The 16,287-nt window shown below is 36.8% G+C and overlaps 1 protein-coding gene and 1 long non-coding RNA gene across 5 annotated transcripts in view; one reads left to right on the plus strand and one right to left on the minus strand.

Annotated features, from left to right (window-relative positions):
- LOC139939876 (uncharacterized) overlaps window positions 1-8,080 on the plus strand; it is a 29,915-nt gene extending 21,835 nt beyond the window's left edge. Inside the window, exons 2-3 of the long non-coding RNA XR_011786357.1 lie at window positions 7,048-7,112; window positions 7,829-8,080. This is a non-coding gene — a long non-coding RNA (uncharacterized lncRNA). The remainder of the gene's footprint in view (window positions 1-7,047; window positions 7,113-7,828) is intronic.
- The window catches only part of LOC139939875 (neuropeptide S receptor-like), an 89,197-nt gene that overhangs the window by 42,783 nt on the left and 30,127 nt on the right, over window positions 1-16,287 (minus strand). Inside the window, exon 1 of one of the 4 annotated variants that reach the window (XM_071936030.1) lies at window positions 15,247-15,507. The exons of 2 other annotated variants lie outside the window; for them this stretch is intronic. The gene's annotated coding sequence lies outside the window, so the exon portion shown is untranslated. Of the gene's footprint in view, window positions 1-2,400; window positions 2,617-15,246; window positions 15,508-16,287 lie in introns of those variants that run through there. One more of the 4 variants, XM_071936032.1, reaches the window with a different exon arrangement.

Below are 16,287 nucleotides of genomic sequence, written 5' to 3' on the forward strand. Positions count from 1 at the left end.
ACACGTTTATTACACTTGGTATACCATAAAGGGATACGTTGCCGTGGATCAGGCGAAGATTGGTCTATGAAAAGCGTTTGAAAAGCGTTTGTTATAAAATGCATGGTTGCAAAGATGTTTTAAAAGCAGAAAATAATGATCCACACAAAAATGCCTCGAAATGCACAATTTTCCTTTTTCTTTGTGAACTAACACGGCACGCCATTTTGTGGAGTACAAGCTTGTATGGATCATTATTTTCTACTTTACAACCATGTGCATTTTAAAACACAAGGTTTTAAACACTTCTTATAGACCAACTCGCCCGACCCAAGGCAACCTTTAAGAAATACTGGTAATACTGGTTACTTTTATGCTCTTTAAGTACATGGAAGTAACGTTCTTATTTGTTTTTGTGATTCAAAACTACTCATTTATTGCGTGTATTTGCAGAATATGGACGACAAAAGAGGCGAATTTAAATCACGAGGTTAATTATTATTTCTGTAAAAAGAAAAGGTATATCGTTACTTTGAAGCTGCTTATTTGTAAGCTTCTTATTTGTAAATGTATCTGTCACTCATTGTATAATATTGTCGTTCTCTTTTATGCGCTAAGAGGCTTATGCATACGGCGCTTCATAGTCTTTGTTAATGTTTAATGTTTTCAGAAAGAAATTGTATGATGCCAATGGTCAAAGTTACATAGATTTTAGTATCTTATCTGGGAAGGACAGTTTGTTTTCCTTGTTGAACTCACAGGATAAAACCATTATGAATTGTGTTGTGAAGTATATATTTTCTGCTTTTAACTTAAAGGAAACCTAAACATTATTTAATAATTGTTCTTGCTTACATCTCCTTCTTTGCTGTATTATAAATTGTATAGGGGTCTGGGTTTTGTTCCGCTTAAAAAAAAAAAAACAAACAAAAAAACAACAATTCAATACAATACAATAAAATATTATTAGTTTAATAGTAGTATTTTTGTTATATTATGTGTTACTTGTCTTTTATAAGAGACCCTCATACCACAATCTCTCCCATGCCCTCCGTAGCGTTACAGAAATATGCCATGACTCTCATGAATCTATACCTTGATAAATTTTCTGACACCTTTCCCCCTTCCTTCAATTGATTTTCATTTTTTCTCTCACAATATAATAATATAATCAAAATTAAATTGAATTCGCACTGATTTACGAAACATATCCCGAGGCAATATCCGTCCAAATATTATTCGCTCAATCTACAGACCCAACAGTATGACTGGAAACCCCATCGATCAGAAAAAAAAGAACACCCACAATATTGGACAGTGCAGAATCGAGGAAATTATTATGTTTTATATATTCTTTACAGACCTACTGTACAATTCAATTCTCACTTGTTTTCATGCTTTGTCATTGTCGTTGAGTATGTAGGGATATCAATGGATATTTGGTTAAAGGCAATGTAGTGCTTTACCAGCAATGGAGAGCTGTTGATATAATAGAAGACATTTTGTGAGAAACGCCTCCCTCAGAAGTAAGAACAGGTTTGAGAAAGAAGAAATTTCTTCACTCAGATTATAAAAGACTTCAGTAGAAGCCTTTCACTATTCATATGAAAGCACACAAGGTAATGTTCTTCTTTCATTTTCCCCTCGCAATTTCGATGACCAATTGAGCCAAAATTTACACAGGTTTGTTAATTTATGCATATGTTGGGATACATCAATTGAGAATACTGGTCTTTGACAATTACCAAATGTGTCCAGTGTCTTTAACAATGCTTTAACACACAAAACAGCCATGAGCAAGTTCGAGTGAGGCATTATAGTCGACTATAGTCGACCATTGGTTGATTTTTCCTGGTACCCAGGATGTACTCAATGCATAGGTAACCACGGAACATTGATCAGTGGTTGATAAATGGTCGCCACCCAAACTTGCTCCCTACTGTAAATGAAAATTAAAACTCAACGATTTGTTTTCTATGTTCCTGCAATAACATATGCTTGGCCTATTTAGATTTGTTAAAGTGAAATTAGGAACCGTAACGTTGGACACCCACACACCATATTAAATTATTTGCAGAATTACATTTCAAAGCAATACATAGTTCATATATACTATAAAATCAAGAACAAACTAGAAATAATAGTAAACTTTATGTCTTTTCTCCTGAAGACGAACAGGGGTACTATTCGAAACGTCGAAAACCACCCGGCTCTTTTCAGAGCCGGCACTCCCGCAAAAGAGAGTTATTACGTGATTGTACCCGTTAGTTTATTATTTCTTATAAGTTGTTCTGATCCTTTACACCATGCAAAGCTTCAAACATCACTCACTAACAAATTATTAAAAATTATAGCAAGACAGCTTTCACTTTTATTAATTTGTATATTTTGTTTTATCATTATAAAAAACATGCATACTACCTTTAATGTAATATATGGCACTGAAAACATCCAGGAGTAGTATGACTGTTCAATCAAAATATGCTGTGAGGCTGGACTTTAAAGCTTAGGAAGATCAAAGCATCAAAACAGCAAGGTGTATTACCACTGGCCTTTCTGTGAGCCAAAACAACCTTAGTGAAATGTTCCTCGTGCTCTCGCAAATCCTACCGGATTGTAACAGCACCAATGCAAAGATTGGGATGCCTTTAGCCCGTGCTTACTGTGGGACTTAGTTATTTAGATCAAGCACTCTCTGGAGAATAATTAGCCATGAGGTTTTAGCTAACCACAGTTGTGACACCATTTGAGAAGGTATATTGAAAGCAACAAACATTGGATTTGTACCATAGTGATGCAAATGTTAGTGCACAATGATACAATGAAGAGCGTTTAGGAATCTGTGGTAAATGTACAGGTGTCTGAGCGATTGCCCAATAATGGGTGGTTTAAAGGCATTGGACACGTCTGGTAATTGTCGATCACTTACTGCATCAACATAATGCATCAAATAACAAATCTGTAAAAATTTGGGCTCAACTGGTCATCGAAGTCACAAGGGAATAATGAAAAAAATACACCATTTAATGGTTGCACACATTTGTGTGCTTCAGATGCCTAAAAAGTCCTTTGATATTTTTGTGAAGAATTTACCTCTGTCTATAAAGCTACGTTACTTCAGAGGGTGCCTTTTCTCACAATGTTTTATACTATCAACAGCTCTCTATTGCTCGTTTGTAAGCTGTTAGACTGACAATTATTTGGAGTAATTACCAATAGTGTCCAGTGCCTTTAATAAGCCTACACAACAAAATCCAATTGTGAAAGGCGGTAGCAAAACATCATCGGCATTTTATTTGAGTTCCTAAAATGGTCTTCGGATTATTCAAGTCACGTCGATAACAACCAGGCCTTAACATCACGTCGTAACAACCCACAAAATGAACGCTCTTATAGTATAGGTCAAAAGAGACGTGTACACAAGGTTTGGGTCCCGTCATCCCACTGAAGCATCTCGCAAAACACTACCGTAGTAGAACGTGCAGATCCTCTGCAAAGATGACTTAACCATAACCATGAAAACATTAAGATGGAAGAGGAGGTGGGGGGGGGGGAAAGACAAATCTCAGCACAGTGTTTTTTTTATTTGTGACAAACATCTCGTCTTGTACTGGGATGATGACACAAGAGAAAGTACACTTAACTTTGACTCGGCGTATTGGTAATTGAATAGGGTAGGTATAATACGCTTTAATCCAGTTAGATCCATTGGAGGCTAGCTTCAACTTTGATTAGCTCAAAGTAATGCATCTGAATGTAGAAACAATTGGGCGTACGTTGTTAACGGCTTGTGTCTGGATAGGGGCAATCTTCAGACCGGGATTCAGCTTGGTCATGACTTACAGTCGACACATCAGCAGGTTGAGTTGAATAGTGACGGCATATGGGGGCTGTATGTTATTGGCAATGCTCCCACATTTAATGATTGATTCTTATTAGTGAAACACTCCTTTGGTAAAGCTGTAAGTGAGTTACTGCTAGCCTGAAAGCCCAACCTGTGGTTTGTTAACGGCAAATAAACGATCACAAAACATTTGCAGAAAGATACTATAACACATGTGTTGTACATATAAAAACCAATAACCAAATTGAATAAAAACATAATACACTTAACTGAAAGACTCTATATTTCGGATTGAGCAAAAACAAATACGACTAGAGTGTGTGACTCGAACCAACGACCCCGGATAAACGTGCCGGCGCTCTATTAACTTAGCCATCTATCCATATATTGGCAGTTTCTCTATTTTGTCAATATTCTCCATACAAGTAATCAATGATAACATATTTGTTTAGTTTGAATACTTGTAACTTTTTAGTAATAACATCAAAAACTGTAAAAAATAATAAAGTGACGCAGTAAGCACTGGGCAGACACTGCACCTTTGTCACGACACCGCAGCATGACTCCGTGACCTGTGTTGCAGTGTTTTGTCCCGTCGGTCAAAAAGCATATTTCCCGCTTTATTTATTATTTATGGGAAACTGGAATCATGATATTATGGGATCAAATTTCAATCAATACAAGTTGAACTTTTTCGAAGTAGGACAAAATGACGCGGAGTGAATGTATACGGATTGGGAACAAAAATCGAGCAGGCTTCTACGACCAACAAAAGACGTCTGGGCGCTTGAAGATCGGGTCCGATGGTTGAACAGAATATTGTGGTGGTCGTCATTGAAGAAAATAATTACAAGAAAGATTTTCAGTCAGAAATTTTGAATAAAGGAAAACTGGGACGAGGAGACTGTCTTTGATCGGATAGCACTTTAAAGGGCAGCCACACAACGATGAGGAAGGGAAATTGTTAATCAAACAGGACAAATAAATCTATTGATGATTGTTTAAAGAATGAAATTAAACATACGGATATAGGCCCTATGGTAACAACATTAGTTTTTATCATAGTTAGATTTATCTTGATTTTAAAACAAATTTAACAACCAAGATAATGTAAATCATAAATTTACATTTAGATGTGTTTACTTGTATCAAATCCTAAATTGCATCGATAGCTTAAAGACGGAACCAACTATTTAGCTTAATCTTTAACTTAAAACAAAGTTGCAAACCTAAAAAACATTTATAATTAATTAACTTGAAGATGATGAGTTAATCCAACGGTTCTTTTCAGAACCACCCCAACTCATTTAGAGATTGTTATTACATGGTGTTACCGCAAACCCTTCTATATCTTATTTCCACCATGCAAAGTTTCAAATCCTACTTATGATGTGTTTACTTATATCAAATCCTAAATAGCATTAATAGCTTAAAGTCAGAACACATTATTTAGCTTAATAGGCTAATCTTAATTTTAAAACAAAGTTATCAACCTACAACATGTTTAGAATTAATTAACTTGAAGATTTGTTTACTTATATCAAATCCTAAATTTAGCATTAAAAGCTTAAAGACTAAACAAATTATCCAAGCCCGTAGTAAAGTGGCAACATCACTTATCCCTCTTGTGTCGCCAGAAGATCTCAACGAGAGATTAATTTAATAGAGTCCCATTTCATAGAGCTGTATAGCGGCCTAATTTGTGCTATTCCAAAAAGCATGCTAACCTTCCGGTTCTTTTTTTTTTCTGCGTTTATTGCTCTTTAGAACAGTGCTACTGTCGTCAGAAGACATTATATCACTTTAAAAGGTTCTCAATTCTTGGTAAGCTGAATGTTATGAAGATGAATTCTATACATCGAGCATCTCCCCAGGGCTATTCCGTCTTGTCGATAACGAGGAGTTACTATCTTAATCTGATGTACATACGGAAGACATAAACCTGCCAACACAACTGATGCCCTTTTTGATTCCGAAGTTCGTTAAAAAAAAAAACTGCTGTCTATTCTCTGCTACCACTGCGTCCATTAGAGTGTCAACTTCATTTATTTTTGTATGTGAAATGTTATACGTGTGGAATGGAGAAACATGTAAATGTTTGTACCTTCAGTGATTCCGTGTGTAAAGTATGTCTCTCAACAAAGCTATAAAAACACAAATAAAAACAAATAAGGACTAAGTTTCATCTTGATTTTCATGTAGACTACCTTATACCGTTGGTGCTCGTATTTTGAGTGTGTCAAACATTCCGAGTTGGTTTTTCATTTCAGTTGTTTTCGTTTTTGAGAAGGTTAAAGTCACAGAATGAAATTAAACATACGGATATAGGCCCTATGGTAACAACATTAGTTTTTATCATAGTTAGATTTATCTTGATTTTAAAACAAATTTAACAACCAAGATAATGTAAATCATAAAATTACTTTTAGATGTGTTTACTTGTATCAAATCCTAAATTGCATCGATAGCTTAAAGACGGAACCAACTATTTAGCTTAATCTTTAACTTAAAACAAAGTTGCAAACCTAAAAAACATTTATAATTAATTAACTTGAAGATGATGAGTTAATCCAACGGTTCTTTTCAGAACCACCCCAACTCATTTAGAGATTGTTATTACATGGTGTTACCGCAAACCCTTCTATATCTTATTTCCACCATGCAAAGTTTCAAATCCTACTTATGATGTGTTTACTTATATCAAATCCTAAATAGCATTAATAGCTTAAAGTCAGAACACATTATTTAGCTTAATAGGCTAATCTTAATTTTAAAACAAAGTTATCAACCTACAACATGTTTAGAATTAATTAACTTGAAGATTTGTTTACTTATATCAAATCCTAAATTTAGCATTAAAAGCTTAAAGACTAAACAAATTATCCAAGCCCGTAGTAAAGTGGCAACATCACTTATCCCTCTTGTGTCGCCAGAAGATCTCAACGAGAGATTAATTTAAATTCAATTGATCCCTACAAATCAAGACGCCATCTGGTTCGTATGAGATTTGCAAATTTGCTCTAAAAATACCACAATGGTCCGACCTGTTGTTTATTTCAGTGTCTATATATTCAAAACACAATCAGTTCCTTTAATGTAAATTAATCAGAGCTGCCGTGTAGTCCGTACTGAAGTATAGACACAGTATCGAGTGCACACTAGACACCGGAATATTCTGTATAAACTAATTAAACATATGTTATTCTTCGTGTAAATAAATACAGGTGTAATTATAGGCAACAGCTGTGGAGAAAGTCAACAACGGAGAAAATGGACTCAGCTGCCGTTGGTAAGTAGACACAAACTCCTGGCATTAATCTAATAATTGATCATCTCTGCCTACAACAATATTTGAAGACGAACGTCCTCGTGACTTGACTCGGTAACCTAATTACTACATTCATGGCTGACTTTACAAAGATTGAGCATGTACCTTGGAAACTGCTCGGAGCATCTTGTGCTAATGGCTGTCATAAAACATGCAAACTAGAAAACATCACTCTGATGTGACCCGAACCCACGACCCATGCCATTCCCACTAAACCACTGAGCGGGACCAGCTTTTTGCTCTTTCAAAGCTGGAGCATAAAGGCTTTCCTCCTACAACTGCTTCGAGCAGCTCGTAAACTTGTGCTTTCGTCCCAAAACCTGCCAGACTAAAAAACATCACTCCGATGTGACCCGAGCCCGCTACCCGACCCGAACCCACGACCCGAACCCACGACTCGAACCCACGACCCGAACCCACGACCCGAACCCACGACCCGATCCCACGACCCGAACCCACGACCCGATCCCACGACTCGAACCCACGACTCGAACCCACGAACCGAACCCCGGCCCAGGACGACCCGAACCCACGATCCAAACCACGACTCGAACCCACGACCCGAACCCCCGACCCCAGGGTCCCATTTCATAGAGCTGTATAGCGGCCTATTTTGTGCTATTCCAAAAAGCATGCTAACCTTCCGGTTTTTTTTTTCTGCGTTTATTGCTCTTTAGAACAGTGCTACTGTCGTCAGAAGACATTATATCACTTTAAAAGGTTCTCGATTCTTGGTAAGCTGAATGTTATCAAGATGAATTCTATACATCGAGCATCTCCCCAGGGCTATTCCGTCTTGTCGATAACGAGGAGTTACTATCTTAATCTGATGTACATACGGAAGACATAAACCTGCCAACACAACTGATGCCCTTTTTGATTCCGAAGTTCGTTTAAAAAAAAAACTGCTGTCTATTCTCTGCTACCACTGCGTCCATTAGAGTGTCAACTTCATTTATTTTTGTATGTGAAATGTTATACGTGTGGAATGGAGAAACATGTAAATGTTTGTACCTTCAGTGATTCCGTGTGTAAAGTATGTCTCTCAACAAAGCTATAAAAACACAAATAAATACAAATAAGAAGGACTAAGTTTCATCTTGATTTTCATGTAGGCTACCTTATACCGTTGGTGCTCGTATTTTGAGTGTGTCAAGCATTCCGAGTTGGTTTTTCATTTCAGTTGTTTTCGTTTTTGAGAAGGTTAAAGTCACACCAAGGACAAACTGCCTGTCATCAAACCAGTTTGATACAGATCGAGACCATTCTCAAACGATCTCATCCGATAAAAAGTATAATGTACTTCTTCGAGACATACTTTATCGTCTCAATATTCTTAAAGCATTATATTTTAGCCAAAACCATTTTAATTAATTACACGAACGCAGGGGAACTGGTGGAATATGTAATTGTTAGTTTGGATATTATGCGCGCTATAAACATTCCCTGATCTTCAGCACTTTGGACAACAATTAATCAAACCCTTAAAGGTACACTGAATTTTCACATCCAATAGATTTTCTCCGTAGTTTTACACCACAGCCATAAATGGCTGGAATGTGTTTGCACAAGGCAGTATCTATTTTTTTGTATTCAGTTTATCTCATTCAATTGTATGGCTACTAATTTTGACGCTGGAAATGTTGCCGAGTAATTTTTTTGTTATAATTAGAATTGAACAATTCATATCACGTTACTTTTATACCCGTGACATTTTATGAAACTAAGCTAGTACCAGATCAGACGCAAACTAATTGTTCGTGATTGTTTGTGCTATGTTTTTATAGAGGGAAGGGCTCAAGCTGAATTGTTGATTATCTTCCATCTAGCTTCAAGTTCACTTGAGAAAAACATACAAAATGAAAAATCAATTTCTGTGATAAAGGTTATCAAAATATAATGTAGTCCTTCCCTTTAACAGAAGTATTGGCCGCCAGTATGAATTCTTTTGTGAATGTGATCTACACTACGGTAACGCAATTTACGGAGTGTACGGCGGAACACAGTGGATGGGAGCATCTTGCAAAAATGAAATCATGGCTTTTCGAAAGAGGGTACATGACTTTAGTATTTGGAAGATAAATAGCGCAGATGGAGCTATTAAAAACAAGTTCTTTATCACAGCTGAAAACTGAGAATTATTTACTCCTCTCGCGGGCGACCCAATTTCAGATGAGGCCACAATTCAACTTTTGTTTTTGTTGTTTCCCCCCACGCAAAAAAAAAAAGTCTAAGTTCTCTTGGAGCAACCACCGACGATAAAGTATAATTTATATTGAAAGACGTGGAGTAATTTAAGAACATAACTCGACAACATATCCTAGCGGTGGGGTGTCTGAAATGCCACATAGAGCAATTACCAAACGGCTAAGATCTTCTTACATGTATTAATCAAATCATAACATAGGGTCTACGTACTGAACTCAAGCCCCTATATCGACTATCAGTTTTCTACCGTAACATGTGGCTATTACAAACTCATGTAGGCCACAGACGAAGCTTTGGGATTTATAAGAGCTTTCATATCATGTTGTCCCTTTGGAAAGGGACATTTTGTGATATTACTAGCCGAGATTCGTCCAGCGGCAGCTGTGAAAACCTTGTTGAGATTTCTCTACGACCCCCCAGCTCTACCGTTTGTACTTCACCTATGTCATTACGCAAATAGCTTGCTCCGGATGGATGGATGCCATGAGTTATAAACCTGATTTACAAATTGACTGTTCTTTATATAATTACGGCACACATAGCGGGCAAATGGAGATACCATATTTTTTTTTAATGTTTAACCGGTTCGTTTGAGGAGCCCGTTTTCCCGCTATTCATTACGAATGATAGATGATCATACATGTGGAATACAGTTTTTAACTTCACCAATGTTTCTCCTTTGGGGGACATTACACAGCAAGACAATTACAATCGTTTAGAGTGTTTGTTTAGCGCGTTCGGATGATTAAATGTCCTGCATATGGACCATTTATACATTTAAAGGGAAATACCATTTTCGGTAATTGTTGTATTTTTTTTTCGAGAAAATGTGGACAGTTAAATAAGAGGAGTATTACCATCGTTTAGAGTGTTTGTTAAAGGAACACGTTGCCTTGGATCGGTCGAGTTGGTCTTTGACAAGCGTTTTTAACCGTTTATTATAAAATGCATATGGGTAGAAAGATGTTGTAAAAGTATAATACAATGATCCACACAAACATGCCTCGAAATTGCACGGTTTTCCTTTTACCCTGTCGACTAACACGGTCGGCCATTTATGGGAGTCAAAATTTTGACTCCCATAAATGCCCGACCGTGATAGTTCGCGTTGTAAAAGGAAAACCGCGCAATTTCGAGTGATACTTGTGTGGATCATTATATTCTACTTTTAAAACATCTTTCTAACCATATGCATTTCATAACAAACGGTTTCAAACGCTTTTAATAGACCAACTCGTCCGATCCAAGGCAACGTGTTCCTTTAAGCGCGCTTGGGATTAAGTGTTGCATGTTATATGCCGTGCATTTGCTTTTTAAAGGAAAATTACATTTTGTTGTATTTTTTTTCGAGAAGGTGTGGATTGGTGAGAAAACTTGAGCGTTCCATCGACCAAAAACAATGAGAGCAATTAGCAAAAATTTCATGTTGTCTGACCAGCCGACCATCGCTTCAAAATTATACAAAGTTAAAATAAGATAACGCCTGATTGCCGAAACGATTTCACTGGCTACTTGGGTACTTTCAGTCAATAAATATTTTCTGATATGTAGCTTTTAAAGACACTGGACACTATTGGTAATTGTCAAAGATCAGTCTTCTCACTTTGTGTATCTCAACATATGCATAAAGTAACAAACCTGTGAAAAGTTGAGCTTGATTGGTCGTCGGAGTTGCGAGATAACTGTGAAAGAAAAAACACCCACGAAATCAAATTCGTGGAAAACTACTTCTTTCTCGATAACTACGTCACTTCAGAGGGAGCCGTTTCTCATAATGTTTTATACCATTAACCTCTCCCCATTACTCGTTATCAAGTGAGGTTTTATGCTGATAATTATTTTGAGTAATTACCAATAGTGTCCACTGACCTTTAATCTGAGCTTCATTATTTCATGTTTACAAATGATGTAATTTACGTTTAAGTTTCAATTTACGGGTTTTATCGTTCTATAAGGTATGTTTTCAATTTTTTCGAGGACTATTTTTAATCCTGGTTTTCGTTCCATGGCAACAAACACGCAGCAAGCTGATATAAAACTCTCACAAAAGATTTATTATTATGTTGGAAATCGTAATAATTATTTTGTGACTAAATAATTGTACATATCAATACTCTGGCCTTTTAGCCACTGGACCGCCCAGCCACCTGAAGCAATACACTGTTACATGCGGTAGGAGGAAACCTCGCCAGCTTGTGTTTGTAGAAACAAAAGTAGCATCAATCCATCTAATTGTTTGTACAAATAGTTATAAATTACCCCCTTCACCCGTAAATGCTGATATGCTAGTGGTGATATCATAATTTAGCTCATACCTGATAAAACGCTCATTTTTCTGCAACAATGTATCTTTTACTTTCATCACGATGATATTGTCGGAAAATATTGCCTTAGCAGTTAAAATGAGCATTGAGCCAGATAAAAGCCTGGAACAGCTATTGTGCTCATTGTTAACCTTATGCAGAAATAATCGCCATACATATTACCGGAAGCTGTTAACGAGAGTCACCTATTGTTCCCTGTGAACTTATTACTTCCGAATAAATTTACAGACAATTACACAAATTATGTATACATAATAAGCCTTGGCTATCTTTTGAAATTGAACCACGATTCAAGTAAATTCCCACAAGAATTTCAATTGTTTTGTTGGTAATGCTTTTCAGCGAACTCAGATGACGTAGTAACTATAGGAAGATTAACGGCGACTGTGTATATATACTTAGCTTTAAATTTTAATCGATGTTTCTGTAAGATGCTATTTACTAATCAAGTTTGGCATTAAAATTTGACATTTTTATCCCTTCGACGAGTTTTTATTTCTTTAGTTGTAAACCATTCGGGAAGAAGGAGCACCAACTTGAGACGATTGGAGAATACGCCAGTCTCCACTCTGCAGATTTATCATGTGTTGTGTGTCTTCAGTGGCGAGTACTTAAAACACACAGCGTTATATCAAGTCCACTATGCTACAAGGGTCCGTGGTCAATTTAATTAAATGTGTGCTGTTTTTGCGAAACCGATATCTGTTAGACGAAACTAAAGTCAACGCCGGTCTATCTTTTAGACTAAAGTCCGTGTAAGGAAGTAATTTAAGAACTTGATTGAGGAAGGGAAGAAGGGCATGCCGTGGTTTGAAAGTCATGAACGGCAGAGGTTTACACATGGACTTAGACTCGAGACTATTTGCACAGATGTTTGGGAGAGATGGTTAAAGGCTATTTAAAAATAACCCAAAGGAAACGTTGTTCGGAGAACTTGAAAGAAAATCCAACCTTGTGTTCTTGTTAACCTTTTACTGAAAATAATCGCCTATACAAATTACATAATCATTACGGCGCTCCAGCAAATTACGTACTTGCGAAAAAAGTGAAGCAGAAAGAGAAAACTAAACAATTTTATCAAAATCCATCAGGGCAGAGAGAGGTTGACTAATTCAAGGACCCCGTGATTGTAGACGATGTGTAAGCAAAGACAAATAAAGTAAACATTTCCAATATTCGATAAATTACCTATTTGTGTTTGTTGTATTACCTCGGGGTAGGTTTTGCAGACAGACAGCCGACCTTCAAGAAGCAACCTGCTCACAATCCAACAGAATATGGAAATTTTAAGAGTGGGACAGTCTTGAACTAAAAGCATCGTCTCGGAATCTATAGGCCTAGTGTACTAAAGATCTTTCGGTTATCGTTGATCAGTTTTAAAAGAGGTTTACTATAGAGACATCCATGGTACCATTTGAAACTATTATGATAGCCATCAAGACGCTCCACGTTTATCAGATAGCGACTTTGACAAATTATAAACACGATCATGCGTAGGCTCATGTTTATCAAACCTAGAGGCGCTTGTAAGCATGTGGCCCACGCTGTGAAAATGTCATGTTTTACGTTTACAATTAAAAGTCAACCCCCTCCCCAAACAATTGTTTTATTAGTAAAAAATAAAATAGAAAAGAGCAAAAGATGGCTTAGTAAAATTAGGGGAAAAAAGTTACATCTCATACCTCTGTTATTCGTTTCAATTCGTCAACCTAACTCATGCTAAATATTTAATTTCTAGCGTCGTTAGTCTCTTACGACATATGCATAATTGTTGACCAGCAAAAATATGATTAATTAGTTAAGTTAAAAGGGAATAGATTGTTATATAATTAAAGCAATTCCATCTTTCCGTGAAAATAGTGTTCAGTCGATTTAGGACTAAAATGTGCAAAGTGTCTCACAAAAACTTGACAAACAGTGTCTTACAAAAACTTGACAAACATAGGCCTAATCACATTATTTTTGTCTTGTTCTAACTCAAAATGGACCACATCGATTATTGTTCAAAAGTTCCTTCTATTGAGTAGTTTTTAAAAGCTATACATTTATTTTTTACTCTCATTTTGAAAACTATTTCAAAAACTATTTTAAATGCCTACTTTCACGTTGATTTAGAAAAAAGTGTGAATATTCTAGATTAGTTATTTCTAATGTGTTCTTTATTGTGTTAGCGTAACGTTTCCGCTAACCAGTTGCAATAGGCTATCTCGTATGCATCCTGGAAATCTAATAAAACGACACTCGACGTGACAAAAACACATATATATATGATTTTCCAGCTATGCGTGACTACATGGGAGCAAATACATATGTAACCCATCAGATATTTGTCACAGTTCTTTACAGACCATTCACTGCATAAAGTTGAAAATAATTGATTGTCAAAAGAGGTTAGTAATCCATCCGGTAAAACCAACACGAAACATCGATGAATAATAAGAATAAAAACGAAAAATAAACCTGTGGTGTTTTCTACAGAACCCCGCAAAATACTGAAAACCAAAATGAATATTCGTTATCCCCGATGCAAATTTAAAGGCAGTGGACAATATTGGTAATTACTCAAAATAATTATCAACATAAAACCTCATTTGGGGAGAGGTTGGTAATATAAAACGTTGTGAGAAACGGCTCCTTCTGACTTGACGTTGTTTTCGAGAAAGAAGCAATTTGTCCACTAATTTGATTTTGAGACCTCAAGTTTAGAATTTAAGGTCTATAAATCAATCATCTAAAGCACACAACTTCGTGTTCCAAGGTTTTTTTTTTTTTTGACGACCAATCGAGCTCAAATTTTCACAGGTTTGTTATTTTATGCGTATGTTGAGATACACAAGTGAGAAGACTGGTCTTTGAAAACTACCAATAGTGTACAGTGTCTTTAACATCTATTAAATGTATTTGTCTTCATATCGTTCGTTTCCTGCCGGGTCCAAAAGAAGGTAAACACTCTCCCAAAACACATCAGGGATGCTCAGATTAGTCATATTTTCTAGAAACTGCTCAAATTCTACCCGTTTCAACAAGTGTTTTGTAATTAATTTCACGTTACTGTCTTGAACAAGTTTTGTTGATTTGGTCGCTTTGTTCATATCTTCTGATTGATCGATGTCTGCATTGAACAGCTGCTTAAAACACACGCGCATTTGATATCCATGTATAGGATTTCAACTTTGTTTAAAACAGATAACGGCAAAAAAGGGACAAATAATTGCCAACAGATTTGGGATGTGATCCATGAACAAATAAAAAAATAATAATTAAAGGGCAAACATATAACAGAGCTCTAAATGCATTTCTCTCTACCCAAAAGCCTGGTTTTAAAATGTGATATGTCTTGAAAAACTGTGTTCCTAGGTTTCGCCACAATAGATCGAAACGCAACGTTATAATCTGTAATACGCTAAATGACGAAAAGGGTTGGGTTAAAGACACTTGAGTCCTCGATCTTTCAGAGCCAACGTAAAGAAATCTGAAACACATTTTCTCGTTTGTCGGCACAGTCTCTCTTGACATTCACCTTATCACCTTATTAATTAAATAGAAAATAAAGTTTGACTTACATACATGGACGATCTATCATCTCCACACACACCCGATACGACAGCGAGACTTATCCAAAGGGAGCAACGCCAGCCAGCAAAAAGGAGAAGAACTCGCCCACACAACACACACAAGTCAAAAGTCACAGCCTATGGCGCTTTACCGCGTCCCCCAATCCGCACCGTTTGCTATCATAGGTAGTAGTAGGTCTATACGCCGCCTCGATTGGCAGTTGATAAAAAATGAAACTCCACAGCAAATAACGCCGGATACAATTTGAACGAGAAGTTAATGTGGAGTGTGCGTCGCGCTGGGAGTGCTACCAATGGACTGATGCAGCGATGTGATGCGTGGTGATGGTGCCTCCTCTAACAGACAGCAGCAATCGTCTTGACTCGGCGGTGATAGACAAGAAGCTAGCTACCTACGACTTCGCTTTATCTCGCGCTCAGGGACTTTAATTAAAAAGAAAATGACAGGCGAGATAACTGCGCGGAGAAATGCCCGGTATGGTAGGTGTTAATGATGGTATATCTTGGAATTTAATGTGAGTCGGATTAACGCTGGTTAGTGTAAACGCTGGTTATGGATTAGTTAGCTTGATTAAGCACTGGGATTAAAACTAAATTATGATGAGTGGTGACAGCTTCCCTTCCGGAAACGATAATTGTACGTGCACACTTGACATGTTGTAAACAAACTGCTGATTTGAATTCTTTTGTAGAGAAGAAGAAAACAAAATGACATTTTGCGTTCCAGATTTAAAACGTCAGCCAGTTTCTGATGTATTTTTTTATCGTCTTAATATCAATGTATTGACCGTTTCCACCCCATATATAATAAACGTACCAAAGGGGAGGAGAGGGCCCGGCCCACGCATGCGTGGACCAATCAGTAGCATAGGACAATGAGTAATAAAGACTTGTAATGCGCACAATCCACCCTGCCTGGTGTTCGAGGCGCAGTAAAACAAAACACAACACGAAACAAAAACAGACCCAACTAAATTAGTTCTTAAAGAAGAGATTTTCCTCCAATTCAAACAAATGATGGTGGACCAG

The sequence above is a fragment of the Asterias amurensis genome, chromosome 7 (assembly GCF_032118995.1).
Source record: "Asterias amurensis chromosome 7, ASM3211899v1".
Classification (NCBI taxonomy): Eukaryota; Metazoa; Echinodermata; class Asteroidea; order Forcipulatida; family Asteriidae; genus Asterias; species Asterias amurensis.